The sequence below is a fragment of the Pan paniscus genome, chromosome 6 (genome assembly GCF_029289425.2).
Source record: "Pan paniscus chromosome 6, NHGRI_mPanPan1-v2.0_pri, whole genome shotgun sequence".
Classification (NCBI taxonomy): Eukaryota; Metazoa; Chordata; class Mammalia; order Primates; family Hominidae; genus Pan; species Pan paniscus.
This window is the reverse complement of record NC_073255.2, coordinates 45,641,723-45,662,455: the sequence shown is the minus strand read 5'-3', so window position 1 is coordinate 45,662,455 and position 20,733 is coordinate 45,641,723. Positions and strand designations below refer to the sequence as shown.

At 38.8% G+C, this 20,733-nt stretch overlaps 1 long non-coding RNA gene across 3 annotated transcripts in view; it reads left to right on the top strand.

The window, feature by feature from the left end:
• LOC117980934 (uncharacterized) overlaps positions 1 to 20,733 on the top strand; it is a 370,564-nt gene that overhangs the window by 275,086 nt on the left and 74,745 nt on the right. The window contains exon 1 of one of the 3 annotated variants that reach the window (XR_008626219.2): positions 7,318 to 7,356. The exons of 1 other annotated variant lie outside the window; for it this stretch is intronic. This is a non-coding gene — a long non-coding RNA (uncharacterized LOC117980934). Of the gene's footprint in view, positions 1 to 7,317; positions 7,357 to 20,733 lie in introns of those variants that run through there. One more of the 3 variants, XR_004672440.3, reaches the window with a different exon arrangement.

Below are 20,733 nucleotides of genomic sequence, written 5' to 3'. Positions count from 1 at the left end.
ATGACAAGATCCAATACTTTAGCTGACAGAATCAAAATACAACTGCCATCAGTGGGATGCGCGAGCTGGCTGGCCCCAGCTCAGAAGAGCAGATTGTGCTCATCTCTGCCCAACCTCATCCCCAGTGGCATCACAATGTAGTTTGACATCAGCCATAACATTAGGATTTACAACACAGAAATTGATAAGCACTGAACAGAATCAGTTGTTAAACATTTACCAGCACACCACTGATTACCACCACTATTTATTGAATACTTTAATTCACATTATATCATTATACATGTTGCATTTTGCAGAGAAGAAAACCGAGTGATCTTCCTAAGGCCCATAAGAGACTGAATATCAGCATTAACATTGTCTCCAAACTTTTGTGATTTTTCAACAGTGTGTCCTATCAGTGACTAAATCAGAATATGAAAGGCCTTTAACAGACTCAAATATAATCCAAATTCAACAAGATAAAAATATGATACAGAAAAAGCTTATTGATTTGGAATCCATGAAACAACTGCACAAGTATGGGATGAAAAAATAAGCTTAAATATAGACTTATAAAAGGAGATTAGAGGTATTCTTTGAGAATGCACTCTGAATTAATCAGTGTGATGCCCATTCCTGACTTGGCTTTAAACTTGACTCATGAATCCATCATGACCAAGGGGCCACATAGCACCCAGCCACCAAGAGTGGCTCCTTGTGTAATCACCTGTCCTCACCTCTTCACATTGAGCCAGCTTGGTCCTTGTTCTATATCCTCCTTGGTGAGCTCATCCTTTTGGCTTTAAAGCAGTCTCTTTTGAGTAAACATTCAGTCAATTCAAAGTTCAGGCTCATATCAGGAATGATGTCCTCCAATGGGGTTCCCCTCTACCTTCTCCTTCCAAGCATCTCAGAGCAGCAGGGGAATGAAGTCTGAGCTTTATGCTCTCCTTTGGGCCAGCTGAAGCCTCCCAATTCCCCAAATCGCTAGTCTTGTTTAACAGATGCCCACCATCGGGTCTGGTCTTTGAAGGTGTCTGCACCTCCGACCACGACCTTCATGACTACAGTTCCCTCGCTCTGCTTCCTCGTCCTGATCTTTCTTGTCCATAGTTCTATCAGCTCTTCTGCCCTCCCCCTGCCCAAAGAGGACTTGCAAAACATCTGCATTCCTAGTATTATATACTCTGGCTGTGAGTAACAAGAAAACTGTCATATCATTAGTCATCAGGGCAATGAACATTAAAATCACAGTGTGATGCCCCTGCACATCTATTAGAATAGCTAAAATTAAAAGGGCACCATACCAAGTGTTGGTGGGTGTGTAGATTAACTGGAACTCTCCTACACTGCTGGTGGGAATATAAAACTGTCACTCCAAATATGACCCCGCCTTTCCACTGCTGAGTATTTACTGAAGAGAAAGGATAGCATATGTCCCTGCAAAGATTTCCAGAGAGTGATGTCTCTTCAAAACTGCCTGGGGCTGAAAGATCAGATGTGGCATCCTGAGAAGGCAAGTAGACCTGGGGTCATTTTAATAGGATCTTTTCCAACAGGAAACATGTCACAGGGCAGGGGGACAAAAGAGAATCCTGGTGGGAAGATCGTGGGGGTACAGACAGAAAGTCACGGGGGAAATCATCAGTTTTTAACAGCATTCAGGCCCAGTGTGCAGGAAGACAGTTCACCCTCACTCTCCAGACAGTGACTTCTTTTCTGCAGGTAGCTGGCAGAAAGGAGAATGTTTAACTCTAAATCAAGTTCAGAAGTTTTGAAATAAACACAAGACTGTGTAGTCTATAATCAAATGGAAAGTCCGAAGAGCTTCTATTACCTAGGACATAACAGAGAAGTCATGGGTCCTGCCACGGGATGGGAAAAACCTTGAGATACAAAAATCAAAATGCACTTTGGTCATATCCTCAGAATACTACTTGTTTAATTAAATTGTTATGCTTAAAAATGCCTTAGAATATAGGGAAGGCTTGAATAAATCATAGTGTGTCCATATGAAGAACTGGTGAAGATAATTATGTAATTTTAAAAATTATTTTGGAAACTATAGAGTAGCCTAAAAAATGATGCTATGTGAAAAAAAAAAGTTCTCAAAACTTTATTTCACAGTGTGATATCATATATTGAAAATATGCATATTTATAGTATTAAAAATTATCAGGTCAGATGAATTTGTCCAGTACGAGCAAAAGTTCAGTGTACTGAGATAAAATTGTGGAGACTATTAACATGTAGACTGGATGCCAAGCTGCTCAGTACAGTTGTGCAGGTTGTACACTGCATGTTTATGGGAACCAGTCATATCACTCTAGGTGAAGGGCATACCCCAGAAGTTGTGTAGCACACAACCTGTGTGATTGTATATGGCAATTGGGTAAAGAGAAAGTACTTGTATAAGGCTAAGAAAGACTAGTATTAGAGATAGGAACACAAGTGGGAAAGAATGTGACGCAGAAGCCTTGGGAGAAGAATATTTCTCTAGGAGGGAGGAAGAAACTATGCCTGAAAGCTCTGAAGAGATCTAATAGTTTAATACCCCATAAAACTATCTGCCTGAAATGCAGTCTCCATCTGTAGGTAAAATTGCCATATTTAACCGATAAAAATACATTATTTCAAATATTGCATGAAATACATGTGCCAAAAAATTATTCATTGTTGATCTCAACTTCAAATTTCACTGGGTGCCTTGTATTTTATCTGGCAAACTTATCTGTAGAGGTAGTGACTCAGGGAATGGTAATCTATTGGAGGGAAACAGTTTTTTAGCCAAAGCTTTTAAATTATTTCTATCATTGCTCTTCTCACTCATTACCTCTTTTGGAGACAAGATTATCCTCTGTGTTATAGCCTGCTACCACTCTTCCTCTTGGAGCCTGTCGCAGCAACGTCTTGGTCTATCTTCCCCAGGAAGCATTTTTGGATGCTGTGTCAGACGACCTTCAGTGTCTTTTGACTGGGAAAATCCATAGACAGTAACACTTTAAAAGTAAATTAAAAACTGCACATTAACAAAGTGCTTCATGGGCAAAGCCAGAGCAAGAGGGCCAAAGTGTGAGCATCAGGAAGAATCACCTCTTTCTGGTTGTTCCTGATGAGCCTTCAGCCTGGCCTTGCTGCCTCCATTCCCACTGCAGCGTCTTCCTCCCACTGCCAGAGACAGCCTTGAAGGACACGCGGTCCAATGACTTCTCCTTGGTCTCAGTAAAATTAAAGTTCTCACCGCGGGGTGGGAGGCCATATGTGATGGACCCTTTCCCACCCTCTAGACTGCTGGCAGCTCCCCAAAGGTCCAGGCAGGTGCCCACCCTGTGGCCTTTGCACTTCCTCTTGCCCTGGGCCCCCTCTCTCACTACTGAGGGTCTCTGCTCAAATGTCACCAATCAGAGAAGCCCTCCCCCAACTGAACCCATGTTACTCTATCCCTGTTACCACTCTTTGTTGCATTTTGTTCATAGCTCTCACCACCCTCCACAGTATATACTGACGCTGTCACCCACCAACCATGTCTAGACTGTGAGAAGAAACACCGTCTAATTTAGTCCTGCTGTACCCGCCATGTCTGGAGTCGGCCTGACACTTGGTGAGCACTCCATTCATTCGTGATGAAGTGTTCACTTCCAGTTAGAGATGTGCGGAGCCTCCTGCACACAGCATAGAGGGCACGATGGAGGGAGGAGAGCAGATAGCCAGGAGGGGACAGGATTCAGGGAGAACAAGTTCTAGAGCAGGGGACACTGCAGACCCTCGGACAGCCCCTCCCACAGGGGTAAGCCCCCCTCTGGCACACGGTTGACACGTTCTCCTGACTGGGACAATCCCTTGTGGAGACCTCGGTGCCACACCATGACTGATGCCACCTTCTCAGGGCTGGAGGGAAAGGACCTTGTTTTGGATGATGGTGGTGACTGGTTCAATTCCTTTTTTTGTTTTCACCTTAATCTCCCTCCTTTCTCACTTTTCCTGCCAAACTCTCTTTGTGGCACCTTCTTCCTTCCTTACCAACCAGCCCTCTGCCTTTTACTCCTGCCTGACTCATAACCATGTGCAGAAAAACCCTTCCGTGACGCTCCGCCCCTTTTAGCCACCCTCCTCTCCTCTTCGCAGACGCAACAGTGGAGAGTGGCCTCCATTTGTAGCCTCCACTGCCTCGCCTTCAATCACACTTCAACCTTCGGAGTTAGGACTTCTGTCCCCACCAACGTGTGGAAATCTGTCTCCCCAAGGTCACCAAAAAATACCTATCAAGCAGACCCTTAGGGTTAAACTACTAGATCACTTCAGAGTTTTCAGACGTAGTTTACTGCTGCCTCCTAGAGAAATATTCTGTGGCTTCTGTGTCACGTTCATTCCCAGTTCTGTTCCTATTTCTAATACTAGTCTTTCTTAGCCTTATACAAGTGCTTTCTCTTTCGCCAGTTGCCACATACAGTCACACAGGTTGTGCACTACACAACTTCTGGGGTTGCCCTTCACCTAGACTGTGATATGACCAATGCCTGGAAAGAGCTGTTCTGTATCCATCTGCATATTATATTCTCCACAATTTCATTTCAGTGTACTTAACTCCTCGCTCTTCATGCTCACACTGGGCAAATTCATCTGATCTGGTACTTTTAAATGCTCTGTATATGATGATGTTTCCCAAATTGACATCCCCACTTCATGCTTCTGATCTTGTGCAACAGACCTGTATTTTTATTGCCATTCTGGATATTTCCCTATGAACGTCCCACAGCCATCTCAAATTCAGCATTTCCAAACTTAACTCAGTATATTTATCACCCATTGAACCAGATGTTCTCCTATATAACCTACTTCAGTTAATGAGTCTATTATCCACCTGGTGACCTGAGTCAGACATCGAAGAGTCATGCTTTTCAATATTCTCACCATCCAATATGATTTATCACCAGGTTCTGCCAAATAAGTGTATCTCTGCCTCTCCTTCCCCCACCTCCGCTCTTCCAGATATGCCCCTCTTCATCACCCTTAAGCTATTACAGAAGGTTCCAATTTCATCTCTCCATCTGCAATCCATCTTCCACACCATACCCCAAATTGTCTTAATAAAAACACAAATCTGATCTTGTCAGTTCCCTCCTTAAAACTCTCATTATCTTAAAAATTACATCTCATCTTTGACAAGCAGTGTCCTCTACAATGTGGCCTCCTGCTGATGCTCAGATTCATATCATGCCAATTTCCACCTCCTGCTCCAGCCATACCAGCTATCGCCATTACAGAGAAAACCAGGCTTCTGGTACAGTTTGGTGCTTTTGTGCAAGCCAGTCTCATGATGCGACTTGTACTCCAGGCTACCTGGAAAACCCTCAAAATCAAGTCCTCTGTAAACTCACCACTCGGCTCAGACCAGGCTAGCCACTCCGTTCTCTGTGCCACCATGGAAACATGTGTATAACGCTATGCTTTTCCTTATCCCACTACATTGTAATTGTTTTGTTTACATGATGGTCTGTGTGATTGCTTGAGGGCCAAGCTCATGTCTTGTTCGAACTTGCATCCTCTGTGCCTGGCCCAGTACCTGACATAGATTATGTATTCCACAATTATGTGCTGATGAGTGATGAAAAGTTATATGAGTCACCATCTAAATAATACAAGGAATGGAAACATTTTACATGTTTGGAATTATAGGTTCTAAGTCTTCCCTGAGGGAATGCCTAATTTACATACATGGAAAGGAGAGAATCTTTCACCAAGCCTCTTTCAGCATTGTCCCTTTTGCCCATATTTCAGCTTGTGTGAACAAAGAATAAGCCAACTGCAGTCAACAGATGTCTCCTGTAATATGTCTAAGTTGCAAGCATGTGACAAGGGGGAATCCAGGAAGGGATGCAAGTTGCCAGGCCAGGGTTAATGACTGGGTGGATAGAAATAGATGCAGAGGATGGGTGAATTTGAAGTCCAGGCAATTAAATGGCACTAAAGGAAGAGGGGGTCAGGGTTCACAGGACGACAGAAGCTGCAACTAAGAAACAGCCAAAGAGTTCTGCTAAAGGGCCAAGCAGCAGCCCAAGAAGATGTTGCTGAGGCCATCTTGAAAGAGAAACTGCCCTTCAGAATCCAAGTTAGAGGTCAGGCAAAAGCTGGCTAAAAGTTTTAGTCTGATAAAATGATGGGAAGAAGGAGGAGGAGGAACAAACACTTATATCATAACACTCACTATGTGACAAATACTGTTCTAAGTTACCTTTACAGGTATTTACAAATTATAAGCATCACAACATTCCTAGGAGTTATTTTCCCAAATTTTACAGATTAGGGAAATTGAGTCCCAAAGAGCTGAAATATCATTTCCAAAGCTGCATAGGAAGTTGTGGAGCCAGAATTTAAACAAGGAATTCTAGCTCCTGGGAGCAGGCACTCTCAACAATATGCTGCCTCCTAGAAGTGAAATTTCTGGGTCAAATTGTGTTTGATTTTTAATGATCTTTTTCCATATTGCCAAATTGTCTAAGAAAAGGGTTGAACCATCTAATCTTCAGAAGCAAAGTATAAGGCTGAGCCTTTTCTCACAACTTTGCCAACTGTGAGCACCATCATGTTTCATTCTTGCTCATCAGATATACAAAAAGTGCTCCCTATTCTCAGAATTCAATTACTAATAAAATCATCATTTTATACTTAGTTTTATTTTTGTGAATTTATTGTCCATGTTGTTGGTTCTTTTTTTTTCTTCTGGCATCCATCTTTTGTGATGATTTTAAAGCAACCTTATATTTTAAGTTTACTAACCTTTTGACTCTTACATGTGTTGCTAATTATTATACAATTTTGTCTTTTAATTATGTGTATAGTGTTTTTTACCATACCCAAATCTTGAGTTTTTCATAGTCAAATCTATCTCCCTAGAATTTTAACTACGAAACTTTATTATTTTATACATAATCTTCATTACTAATTACTTCATTATTCTTCTTCATTGTAATTTATTACTATACCTTAATCAGTAAATATTTTATATACAAAGGAAAGCACAGATTCTCACAAACATTCATGTAACCTCGTTCAAATTTCACCACTGTAACTTTTGGCTGCAAATGTGTTCAGATCATTTAAAAAATAACATATCTCGAATACAACTAACACCTCAACTCTTCCCACATTCTCTCTCCAACTCCCTAGTTATTTATAGTTCTGAAAGTTTAAGCATTTTATCACTTACATTTAAGTCTATGATCCATTGTGAATTAATTTTTGTGCAACATACAGTAAGAGCCTAGGTTATTTTTTCCCAAACATATATCCAATTTTTCCCAGCAGCATTTATTGAAAAGGATGTATTTTCCCCATAGGAATATCTGAGGACGTTGTGGAAAATCAATTAAGCATGTAAGTATGGATTCGTTTTTTAACTCTATTCTGTTCCATGGATCATTTTATCTGTTTACACCATACCACACTGTCTTAATTACTACAGCTTTATAGTAGGTCTGGAAGTGAGGGAGTTTATGCTCTTTCTCTTTTTAAAAATTGTTTTGGATATCCATGTATTTTGCCTATTTATATAAATTTTAAAGTCACCATGTCAATTTCTTTTTTTTAAAAAAAGCCTTGCTAATAGTTTGACATTTCACTGAATCTGCAGATTACTTTGGGTAGAATTGTTATCTTAACAATATTGACTCTATAAATTGATTAACAGGGTATAAGTCTCCATTTATTAATTACCCTTGGCAACTTTTCTACATCATTTATTAAATTTATTCCTAATTTTATGCTATTGTCAATAGTATGTTTTATTTCATTTTCTAAATGTTTATTGTTAGAACATAGAAATATTACTGGGTTTTGAATATTGGCCTTTATCCTACAACCGTATTAAATTAATTCATTAGTCCTACTAGCTTTTTTGTAGATTACATAAGCTCATATTGTCTGCAAATAGTAACACTTTGCTTTTTCTTTTCCAATGTTTATACCTTTTTTTCCTTGCTTTACTACACTGGCTAGGATGTCTAGTAAAATTATAAATATAGAAGTGCTGAAGCAGAAATTCTTAATTTATTCCTGATCTTACGCAGGAAGCACAAAACTTTTCATCACTGATATGTGCAGTAGTTTTTTTGGTCTTGACCAGGTCAAGAAATTTTCTTTCTAAAAATCATCATTCATTGAGATTATTTTAATTATGAATAAGTGTTGAATGTTGTAAAATGTTTTTGGCAACTTTCGAAGTGACTGTATGTTTTCTTCCTCTTTATTTTATTAATATGGTGAGTTACATTAATTGATTTTCAAATATTAAATCAATCTTGCTTTTCTGGAATGAAACCCCACTTCCCCATAATCATGTCTTATCCTTCATATATACAATTAGATTTGATTTGCGAACTTTTTGAAAAGGACTCTCTGTCCATGTTCATGACAGATACTAGTCCGTAGTTCTGTCTTTTCTGGACTTTTTCTCTGGTTTGGGTAACAAGGTAATAGTGGCCTCATAAAATAAGATGAAAAGTTTTTCCTCCTCCTTCATTTTTGAAAGAGTTTTATAAGAGTAGTTTTATTTTCTTTTTTACGTATTTGATAAGAGCCATCTAGGACTAGCGTTTTCTGTATGGGAAAATTTCAAGTCATAAATTCCACTCTGATATGATTTGGCTCTATATCCCCTCCCAAATGTCATGTCAAACTGTAATTCCCAATGTTGAGGGATAGACCCGGCGGGAGGTGACTGGACCATGGGGATGGTTTTCCCCCTTGCTGTTCTCGTGATAGTGAGTGAGTTCTCTCTCTTTTTTTTTTTTTTTTTTTTTTTTTGAGACAGTGTCTCACTCTGCTGCCCAGGCTGGAGTGCAGTGGTGCAATCTCGGCTCACTGCAAGCTCCACCTCCTGGGTTCACGCCATTCTCCTGCCTCAGCCTCCCAAGTAGCTGAGACTACAGGTACCCGCCACCATGTCCAGCCAATTTTTTGTATTTTTTTTTTAGTAGAGACAGGGTTTCACCATGTTGGCCAGGATGGTCTTGATCTCCTGACCTCGTGATCTGCCTGCCTTGGCCTCCCAAAGTGCTGGGATTACAGGCATAAGCCACCGCACCTGGCCATGAGTGAGTTCTTATGAGATCTTGTTGTTTAAAGGTGTAGCACTTCCCCCTTCATGATCTCTTTCTCTCCTGCCATGATGTAGAGATGTGCTTGCTTCCCCTCTGCCCTTCTGTCACAGTTGAAAGTTTCCTAAGGTCTCCCAGCCGTGCTTCCTGTATAGCCTGTGGAACTGTGAGTCAATTAATCTTCCCTTCTTCATAAATTACCCAGTCTCAGGTAGTCCTTATAGCAGTGTAAGAATGGACTACTACAAAAAAATTGGTACCAGGAGTGGGGTATTGTTATAAAGATACCTGAAAATGTGGAAGCAACTTTGGAACTGGGTAATGGGTGAAAGTTGGAACAATTTGGAGGGATTAGAAGAAGGTAGGAAGATGAGAGAAAATTTTGAACTTCCTAGAGACTTGTTGAATGGTTGTAACCAAAATGCTGATAGTGATATGGACAATAAAGTCCAGGCTAAGGTGGTCTCAGATGTAGATGAGAAACTTACTGGGAACTGGAATAAAGGTCACTCTTGCTATGCTTTAGCAAAGAGACTGGTGGCATTGTGCCCCTGCTCTAGATATCTGCAGAACTTTGAACTTGAGAGAGATGATTTAGGATATCTGGCAGAAGAAACTTCTAAGCTTCTGGCAGAATAAATTTCTAAGCAGCAAAGCATTCAAGATTTGACCTGGCTCCTTCTAACAGCATATACTCACATGCATTTGCAAAGAGGTGGTCTGAACCTGGAAGTTACATTTAAAAGGGAAGGAGAGCATAAAAGTTTAGAATATTTGTAGTCTGACCACGTGGTAGAAAGGAAAACCCTATTTTCAGTGGATAAATTCAAGCCAGCTGCAGAAATTTACAAAAGTAAAGAAGAGATGAATGTTAATAGCCAAGATAGTGAGGAAAATGTCTCTGGGGCATTTCAGAGACCTTCACGTCAGCCACTATTATCACAGGCCTGGAGGCCTAGGAAGGAAAAAAATGGTCTCCTACGTCAGGCCCAGGGCCCCAATGTTCTGTGCAGCCTCAAGACATGGTGCCCTATATTTCAGCCACTCCAGCTACAGCCATGGCTAAAAGGGGCCAAGGTACAGCTCAGGCCATTGCTTCAGAGGGTTCAAGCCCCAAGCCTTGGCAGCTTCCATGTGGTGTTGGGCCTGTGGGTGCACAGAAGGCAAGAGTTAAGATTTGGGAGCCTGGATTTCAGAGGATGTATGGAAACACCTGGATGTCCAAGCAGAAGTCTGCTGCAGGGGCAGAGCTCTCATGGAGAACCTCTACTAGGGCAATGTGGAGAAAAAATGTGGGGTTGGAGCCCCCATGTAGAGTCGCCAGTGGGGCACTGTGTAGTGGAACTGTAAGAAGAGGGCCATCATTCTCCAAACCCCAGAATGGTAGAACCATTGACAGCTTGCACCATGCACCTGGAAAAGCTACAGGCACTCAGTGCCAGCCCATGAAAGCAGCTACAGGTTCTGTGTACCCTGCAGAGCCACAGGGACAGAGTTGCCCAAGGCCTTGGGGAGCCCACCCCTTGCATCAGTGTGGCCTGGATGTGAGACATGGAATCAAAGGAGATTATTTTGGAGCTTTAAGATTTAATGCCTGTCCTGGTGGGTTTTGGACTTGCATGGGACCTGTAGCCATTGTGTTTTGGCTGATTTCTCCCTCTTAGAATGGGTCTATTTACCCAATGCCTGTACCCCCATTGTATCTTGAAAGTAACTAACTTGTTTTTAATTTTACGGGCTGATAGGCAGAAGGGACTTGCCTTGTCTCAGATGATACTTTGGACTCGGCCTTTGAATGAATACTGGAATGAGTTAAGACTGGGAACTGCTGGGAAGGCATGATTGTGTTTTGAAATGTGAGAAGGACATGATATTTGGGAGGAGCGAGGGGTAGAATAATATGGCTTGGCTCTGTGTCACCACCAAAATCTCAGGTTAAATTGTAGTTCCCAATATTGGAGACGGAACCTGGTGGGAGGCGAATGGATCATGGTGGTGTACTTCCCCTTTGCTATTCTCGTGATAGTAAGTTCTCCTGAGATACGGTTGTTTAAAAGTGTGTATCACCTCCCCCTTCACTCTCTCTCTCTCTCTCTCTCCTGCTTTCTCCCCCAATCAACATGGTTGTAAGTTTCCTGAAGCCTCCCAGCCATGCTTCCTATACAGCCTGCAGTGAGTAAATTAAACCTCTTTTGTTCATAAATTACCCAGTCTCAGGTAATTCTTTAGAGCAATGCAAGAACAGACTAGTACATACTCCTTTAATTAATATAGAGCTATTCAAGTTTTGTGTTCCTATTTTGGTAATTTGTATTTCTCATTTCTATTTTAGCAATTTGTATTTTTCAAGGAATGTAGCCATTTTATCTTAATAGATTGTCAAATCCACTGGCATAAAGTTAATATTCTGTTGTTGCCTTTTTATTATCCGTAAGTTCTATAGTAATGTCCCCTCTCTCACTGCCATTGTTATTTTAGTCTTCTATGAACATCAGTTAAATCAAGATGGCTGATAATGTTGTTCACATATTCTATCTTTGCTGGATTTTTTCTTAGTTGTTCTTTTGATTTTTGTTGCTGTTGTTGTTGTTGTTCTTGTTGTTGTTGAGACAGGCTCTCCCTCTGTCACCCAGGCTGGAGTGCAGTGGCACAATCATAGCTTACTGCAGCCTTGACCTCTCAGCCTCAAGTCATCTTCCCACCTCAGATTCCTGAGTGGTTGGGACTACAGATGTGCATCACCATGTCTGCCTACTTTTTAAATGTTTTTTATAAAGATAGGGTCTCACTATGTTGCCCATGTTGATCTTGAACTCCTGGGCTCAAGTCAGCTTCCTGCCTCAGCCTCCCAAACTGCTGGGATTACAGGCATGAGTGCCTGGCCTTTTCAATTGTTGAGAAAGTAGTATTAGACTCTCCAACCATCATTGTGGAATTGTCTATTTCTCCAACTAACTTTGACAATATTTGCTTCACGTACTCTGAAACTCTGTTATTAGGTGCATGCACATCTATGATTGTTAGCAGCAGTAGCAACTTCCAGAAACTTCAATTATTCTCTAGGAATTATCAACTTCAGAGTTACAGGGAGCTGAAAATATTGGTAGCGTATTTCCTCCTATACTTGCATTTCCAATAATTTTTTACAGCTTTATTTTCCTAGAAGAAGTTAAACTTCTTTCTACTCAAAAAACTTTAAAATTGTTCCTGTTTTACTTGAACAACATTTTACAACTGTAAGTACAAGCAATACCTACATGATCATAATAAATACTGAATATTTATTTAGTAAAAGTTATTAAATGTAAGAAGAATGTGGGCTACATAAGAAGAATGGGAGAAAGGAAGTGTAAAATTTGGGATGGGGTACATAATTAGTATGGCAGCTAAATTTTCATCTTCCTTAGTAGGAACTGAATTGATAATCTAGTATTAAAGATCAAGAAATAAAAACTTAGGTATATTATATACAAATATGGAAATAACTACAAAAGGAAACATTTAAAACAGTTGAAATTGTTTACTTCTGGAGAGAGGCACTTGGTTTCTTCTGGAGACAGGTACTTGGGTATAGGGAAGAGTGGGAGAGATGGAGCCAGAGAATGCTGGTTTTTATTATTAGCCCTGTGTTATTGACTCTTTGTATGTACTTTTATAAAAATAAAATTTTACTTAAATGTAATTTAAATGTAACTCAAAGTGTGATTCCATTTGTGTCGAAGGTCATATAAGTACCACATCCAGGGAATATTCAATAGAAGAAAAGAATCAGTGGCTGCTTGATAGGTCCTGGTTTCATGGCAGAGACATAATTTAACTTGAATTCTAAAATATGGGAGCAAGTGACATTAGATTTCAGTTGTTGATATTACTAGGTTATAAGTGTTTTCTAGGGAAGATATATACCCATGACAACTTACAGACCTGAATTCTCAGTGACATTTCCTGTCCCAAGGCTGATTCAATTCTCAGAATAACAATTATTGCCTTTCTCCAATATCCTTTTTCATTTCTGTAACACTGAAGAACTTTCTGGCCTAGGATTGTTCTACTTTCAACACAGCTAGCATGCAATGTTATGGCAAATTCAGAGACTCAGGCTTCTCCTGAGAAATCTGAACATCTTTTCCAATTGATTATATTAAATAGTACATAATTTTTCTTTGAGGATTCAGAAAACCCTTGAGTTGAGTTTGCCTAAGTAAATTAGAGGCAACAACTTAGAAACAGCAGGACTCTGAAAGGTCTAAACATTTACCTAAGCAAGTATACTGTGGAATGTAATGAAAAGGTGATTTTCGTATTTTTCCACTATACCTTAAATTTTTTTCTGGGTCTAATTCCTCACTAGGATGAAATTTGAAGTAAGTTACATGAATCTTCAGGTAACTCTCCATTTTTTTCTAGGTCTAATTCCTCACTAGGATGAAATTTGAAACAAGTTACATGAATCTTCAGGTAACTCTATCATAAAGTCTCATTTCAGTGATTAAAATGGCCATTTCTCTGTAATAGAAGTGACTTTAATCTGGAGTTAAATTCAGTCTCTTCTCAAGTTCAAAACTATTAGGTATAAAGTTCTGAAGTCAAGAGAGTCAGTGTTGTCAGAGTACTTCTTTTTCCTATTGTGTATTTTTATGTATTGTCTCCCAACCTCAATTTATGACCTTCCCAGCTTTGGAAGAAGGGAGGAACAGAAATGTTTTACAGTGGTGAGTTTGTTTCATATTCTCTGATCCTTGCAGCCAGGGTCTCTCATGGGGTCTTTGCACAGTTTAAAGGATCCCACCTCCTTTATCTCTGGAAATCTTCAATAAGTACTTCCACGGAGTAGGTGGTCCATCCTCCCTAGTTGGTCATATATCTCTTTCCTTAGTCCTTAGGCACCTGGCTCAAAGGGAAACTTCTTTCTGCTAAGATCTCTTCTCTTCTCTTGTTTTTCCTCATGAAACTCTCAGGAAACCCCCACACTGATCTCTATTGCAGGTGTCCCACAACTGGGAAACACTTGCTCAGCCTGAGCCTCATCAAACACTTTGAGTGCCAGCTGCCCACAGAAGATACTGCTCTTTCACTCTTCCATTAAACAGACTTGTTGGCCCATAGCTCATCATGTAGATTTTCCAGAAAGATGTTAGCAACAATCCATTATGTCACTTAAACTGCAGGGGACACATGAGGCACTCTGTACCTGGTCCTGTTGCAGCCTCATTGTCTTGATTTGAGAAGATGGAGGTGGGGGAAGGCATCACAAGACACTAAGATTTCTTTTTAAGAATAATAATAATCTCTCATTGTCAATTGTTTTATACCCTTGATGTGGGTGAGAGATGTAAGAGGCAGAAAACCAAATTATGATTACCCCCCGGTAAATCCTTCATCACTGTAAGTGGTAAACATGGAGATGTGGTGCTCATATCCTCTTTCATGAAAGGACTTTTATTGCCGAATTGCTCGGAATGCTGTCTGTGAACAGTCTTTAGATAACAGTCCTTTAGGAATTGATCCACCCAAGGTCACACACTTTGTGGATGGCCAACATGATGGAGGCAAAGGTATTGAGGACCACCTATTTTGTCACAACATGGAACAAATTTGACTGATCATTTTGTAGGGTTTGCTTAGGCTGCTGGGCCTACATCACAGCTCAGTTTCTTCCCCTTCCCAGTCCTGCTCCATCCTTCTACCTTTCACAGATATGGATGCCAATGGCACTACTTAATAAACATCTAGAAGACTAACCTCTATATCAGAGTCAGGTCCTGGAGAACAAAAACTATGACGATAGTGTCTCATACCAGTGAGCAATGTGACACTTATCAAATCTTGGTGCTCTCGCCAAAATTTCTATATTTATATCTTAAAACACCATTTGAGCAAAAAAGAATAAATACAGACCTTACTTAATAATCTTATGCTGAGATGGAATATTTATCAATAATAAAAACACTTTTACCTTGGTATAATTTTTACATGAAATGTCAAACATTATATTCTGGTGATTTAAACATGGAGCTCAAAAACTTAAATCTATTTGAATTACTCATCCCTTATTCTTTTGTGCTATGTATATACTCTGCTTTTATAATGCATGTATCACAGTATATTCTAATTATCTGAAGTACCGGACCTTGGTTTATCAAAGAAAATAACTATCTCTTATTTGTAGATACGAAAAAACTGAAGTCAGAATTACAAGTACTTAGAAATTAAGAAATATAACTTGGGAAAGAAAAAAAATTTATCAGAAATGATGACAAAATTAGAAAGACCAAGAACAAGAAAACAGAAAAACTATTCCTTAAGAAAAGCAAAAGGTAAAGAGGATAAGAAATTAAAAATCTAAAATAAATGTAACAAGAGAAAAAAAATTGATGACATATATTGAATATAAGCAAAGAAGATTAAACGTACAAATCATATGAATCTCTGAAGAAGAAAACAAATCAAGAGGAAAGAGCAAATAAGAAAGAATAATCAAGAAAACTCTCCTTAACTTGAATATGTTATTTGAAACTACATACAAAACCAAGAAAAGCACATACCTGACAATACTGACTCAGAATGACCAATGCCAAGAAAGTCTAAAACGACTGCACTTTGAAGAAAAAATGTAAAAATCCTTTGAACAGCTAGGCATAAAAGGAAGAGATTAATAAGGGAAAATATTAGATTACTATTAGACTTTTCAACAGTAATGTTTAATGCCAAAAGTAAATGAAGTAACATATTTAGAATACTTCAGGAAAAAAAATGTGAACCAAGGATTTTTATATCCCAAAAACTCTCTTTCAAGTATAGAGTGCACTTACAAACTGTCACCAACATGTAAGAACTCAAAAATGTTCTCAAGAGCCCTTGTGAGAAATCTATTGAGTGTAAGTTTTAGAAAACAAAGTGACCAAAGGAATATTGATATAAGAAATGATGATAAATATAAAACATATAATTACTTATAGAAGTAATTTTAAATTTAAATTTAATACATATTTACACACAGAAGAAAATTTAGCTGTCTTCACCAAAGATACTTAGGTATAAAGGCCAAGAAAGAAGCAATGATTTTTCCTAATAGTCAAATTTTATCAAAAATATTATTTACCACTAAAAGAAATCAGAACTTCTTGGCTGATTTCAGGTTTGGGGCAAGAAGTGAACCAAAGAAGCCTGAAACACCTTGTCGTATGAAGAAGACATTCCTCATATATCCTCAGACAGTGAGGAAGCCGTTCAAAACTATTAGGGTCACGTCAAAAGAACTCAGAAACCAGCTTGAAGAAGCTTCTCTCCACAAAAGATGAAACAATTTGAGCCTCAAAATAAATACAATTTCAACAGACTGAAACTCACAGAATATGTTTAAGTCCATGAGTTTATAATAATATTTCAATCTAATTCGTTTCCTTAGAAGACAATAGGTAATAAATTCATTATTTTTAAAACAAGTTAAATAAAAGAAAAAATCAACCATCTATCTTTCTTCCTATGTGAGAATTGTACCAGAGTAACAAAATAGTAAATGACATAAAGTACCACTTTATAAAAGTTTTCTAACAAATAAATAAAAAGTAGCGATAGCATTAGAATATGAATTAATGAATTTAGGCATTGAGCACCAACAGCTACTAATATCACAAAAAGAGAGACAACTATACATTTTGTGCCTCCTGATGAAAGAACATCAGGCCACCTGTGGTGCTGACAGCAGGATTAAGCAAGTCTCTGGATCCAGCTATCGATTTACAAGAAATACTGAGAACAGAGGAACCTTTTTACCTACACCAAGAGAATGCAAAATTTAGACTGAGATAAACTCTTGGGAGGAAAATAAATTGTATGAAAAATAGAAGAATAGGAGAATGACTTACAGATTAAAGGAGACATAAAAACATGTCTATTTGTTAATGGCAAGGCTATCAGCAATTTCTAGGGTGCACATGAGGATAACAAAGCTATGAAGAAAGTAAAGAAGTGAATAATGGTTGGTAAGCTATTGATTATTGCCACAATTTCAGAGCCTGTTATTGGTCTATTCAGAGATTCAACTTCTTCCTGGTTTAGTCTTGGGAGTCCAGGACCAGATGGATTCACAGCCAAATTCTACCAGAGGTACAAGAAGGAACTGGTACCATTCCTTCTGAAACTATTCCAATCAATAGAAAAAGAGAGAATCCTCCCTAACTCATTTTATGAGGCCAGCATCATCCTGATACCAAAGCCTGGCAGACACACAACCAAAAGAGAGAATTTTAGACCAATATCCTTGATGAACATTGATGCAAAAATCCTCAATAAAATACTGGCAAAACGAATCCAGCAGCACATCAAAAAGCTTATCCACCATGATCAAGTGGGCTTCATCCCTGGGATGCAAGGCTGGTTCAATGTACACAAATCAATAAATGTAATCCAGCATATAAACAGAGCCAAAGACAAAAACCACATGATTATCTCAATAGATGCAGAAAAGGCCTTTGACAAAATTCAACAACGCTTCATGCTAAAAACTCTCAATAAATTAGGTATTGATGGGACATATCTCAAAATAATAAGAGCTATCTATGACAAACCCACAGCCAATATCATACTGAATGGGCAAAAACTGGAAGCATTCCCTTTGAAAACTGGCACAAGACAGGGATGCCCTCTCTCACCACTCCTATTCAACATAGTGTTGGAAGTTCTGGCCAGAGCAATTAGGCAGGAGAAGGAAATAAAGGGTATTCAATTAGGAAAAGAGGAAGTCAAATTGTCCCTGTTTGCAGATGACATGATTGTATATCTAGAAAACCCCATTGTCTCAGCCCAAAATCTCCTTAAGCTGATAAGCAACTTCAGCAAAGTCTCAGGATACAAAATCAATGTACAAAAATCACAAGCATTCTTATACACCTATAACAGACAGAGAGCCAAATCATGAGTGAACTCCCATTCACAATTGCTTCAAAGAGAATAAAATACCTAGGAATCCAACTTACAAGGGACGTGAAGGACCTCTTCAAGGAGAACTACAAACCACTGCTCAATGAAATAAAAGAGGATACAAAGAAATTGAAGAACATCCCATGCTCATGGGTAGGAAGAATCAATATCATGAAAATGGCCATACTGCCCAAGGTAATTTATAAATTCAATGCCATCTGCATCAAGCTACCAATGACTTTCTTCACAGAATTGGAAAAAACCACTTTAAAGTTCATATGGAACCAAAAAGGAGCCCACATCGCCAAGTCAATCCTAAGCCAAAAGAACAAAGCTGGAGGCATCACGCTACCTGACTTCAAACTATACTACAAGGCTACAGTAACCAAAACATCACGGTGTGATACCAAAACAGAGATATAGATCAATGGAACAGAACAGAGCCCTCAGAAATAACGCCACATATCTACAACTATCTGATCTTTGACAAACCGGAGAAAAACAAGAAATGGGGAAAGGATTCCCTATTTGATAAATGGTGCTGGGAAAACTGGCTAACCATATGTAGAAAGCTGAAACTGGATCCCTTCCTTACACCTTATACAAAATTTAATTCAAGATGGATTAAAGACTTAAATGTTAGACCTGAAACCACAAAAACCCTAGAAGAAAACCTAGGCATTACCATTTGGGACATAGGCATGGGCAAGCACTTCATGTCTAAAACACCAAAAGCAATGGCAACAAAAGACAAAATTGACAAATGGGATCTAATTAAACTCAAGAGCTTCTGCACAGCAAAAGAAACTACCATCAGAGTGAACAGGCAACCTACAAAATGGGGGAACATTTTCACAACCTACTCATCTGACAAAGGGCTAATATCCAGAATATACAATGAACTCAAACAAATTTACAAGAGAAAAACAAACAACCCCATCAAAAAGTGGGCGAAGGACATGAACAGACACTTCTCAAAAGAAGACATTTATGCAGCCAAAAAACACATGAAAAAATGCTCAACATCACTGGCCATCAGAGAAATGCAAATCAAAACCACAATGAGATACCATCTCACACCAGTTAGAATGGCAATCATTAAAAAGTCAGGAAACAACTGGTGCTGGAGAGGATGTGGAGAAATAGGAACACTTTTACACTGTTGGTGGGACCGTAAACTAGTTCAACCATTGTGGAAGTCAGTGTGGTGATTCCTCAGAGATCTAGAACTAGAAATACCATTTGACCCAGCCATCCCATTACTGGGTATATACCCAAAGGACTATAAATCATGCTGCTATAAAGACACATGCACACGTATGTTTATTGCGGCTCTATTCACAATAGCAAAGACTTGGAACCAACCCAAATGTCCAACAATGATAGACTGGATTAAGAAAACGTGGCACATATGCACCATGGAATACTATGCAGCCATAAAAAATGATGAGTTCATGTCCTTTGTAGGGACATGGATGAAACTGGAAATCATCATTCTCAGTAAACTATCGCAAGAACAAAAAACCAAACACCGCGTGTTCTCACTCATAGGTGGGAATTGAACGATGAGAACACATGGACACAGGAAGGGGAACATCACACTCCAGGGACCATTGTGGGGTGGAAGGAGGGGGTAGGGATAGCATTAGGAGATATACCTAATGCTAAATGACGAGTTAATGGGTGCAGCACACCAACATGGCACATGTGTACATATGTAACAAACCTGCACATTGTGCACATGTACCCTAAAACTTAAAGTATAATAATAATAAAATAAAATAAAATAAAATAAAATAAATTATAAAAAAACAGTAGATCTAACATAGAATATAAATTATACAGGAAGAAATCAGCTGACATTGGAAAATCAGAGAAACTATATAATTTAGAAGTTGGAAAGATTTAATGGCATAATAAAGTAAATGGAGGGTGGAAAAAGAAATCATACTTGAAGTTTAAACAGGAAATATTCTCCATTGAAGGACACAGTGGTTATGATATTTAATCCACAAAGAAGGAAATGTAATCTTAGTCTATTACTAGGCTTAGAGTATACAACATTTACCTAGTCATAATAATAAAAAATATTTTATTGATTGTAAAATCCTAGTATTGACTTGTAGAGAAATCATGGCAGCTTCTATCATATTAACAAAATAATATTATTCATCTTGTCAATGTAAAAGTAAAGATATTCTCAACAGAGATAAAGAAGTAAAAAGGAGTAAGAAGAGAGAGGATTGGCTATCTATGGGATACTTTATTTGGAAGTATTAGGGTGCTTCTCTTACCAAATGAGGGTTCATAAGCTATTTTCTCTGGTTGGTGAAACAAGAAATGGAGGTTTAGATTGTTTAAAATCACAGTTTGTAAGTGAAGCTCAGAACATGAGATAAAATACATTGAAAGGATTTCTGGAATTCAAGGAAGATGAAATAGATGTAATTTTTCCAACTCCTCTCACTGAGTACAACTTAAACTCCGAAAATTTTATATATATAAAAAATAAGATGACTCTACTATGGAAAAAGAAGACACATTGGCTAGAGATCACAGGACAGGAGGAATAACACAAGGGTGACCTCTCCAGGCTTTCTTTTGCCTCATATACTTCAGACTTGGAGATTAAAAAGCCAGAAATTCCATAATGCCAATAGAAGCAGACAAGAAGAGCCCCCAAAAAAGCCTGCTGTCTCTCTCAGAGGACAGGAAGGGGGCAAATATCAAGAGA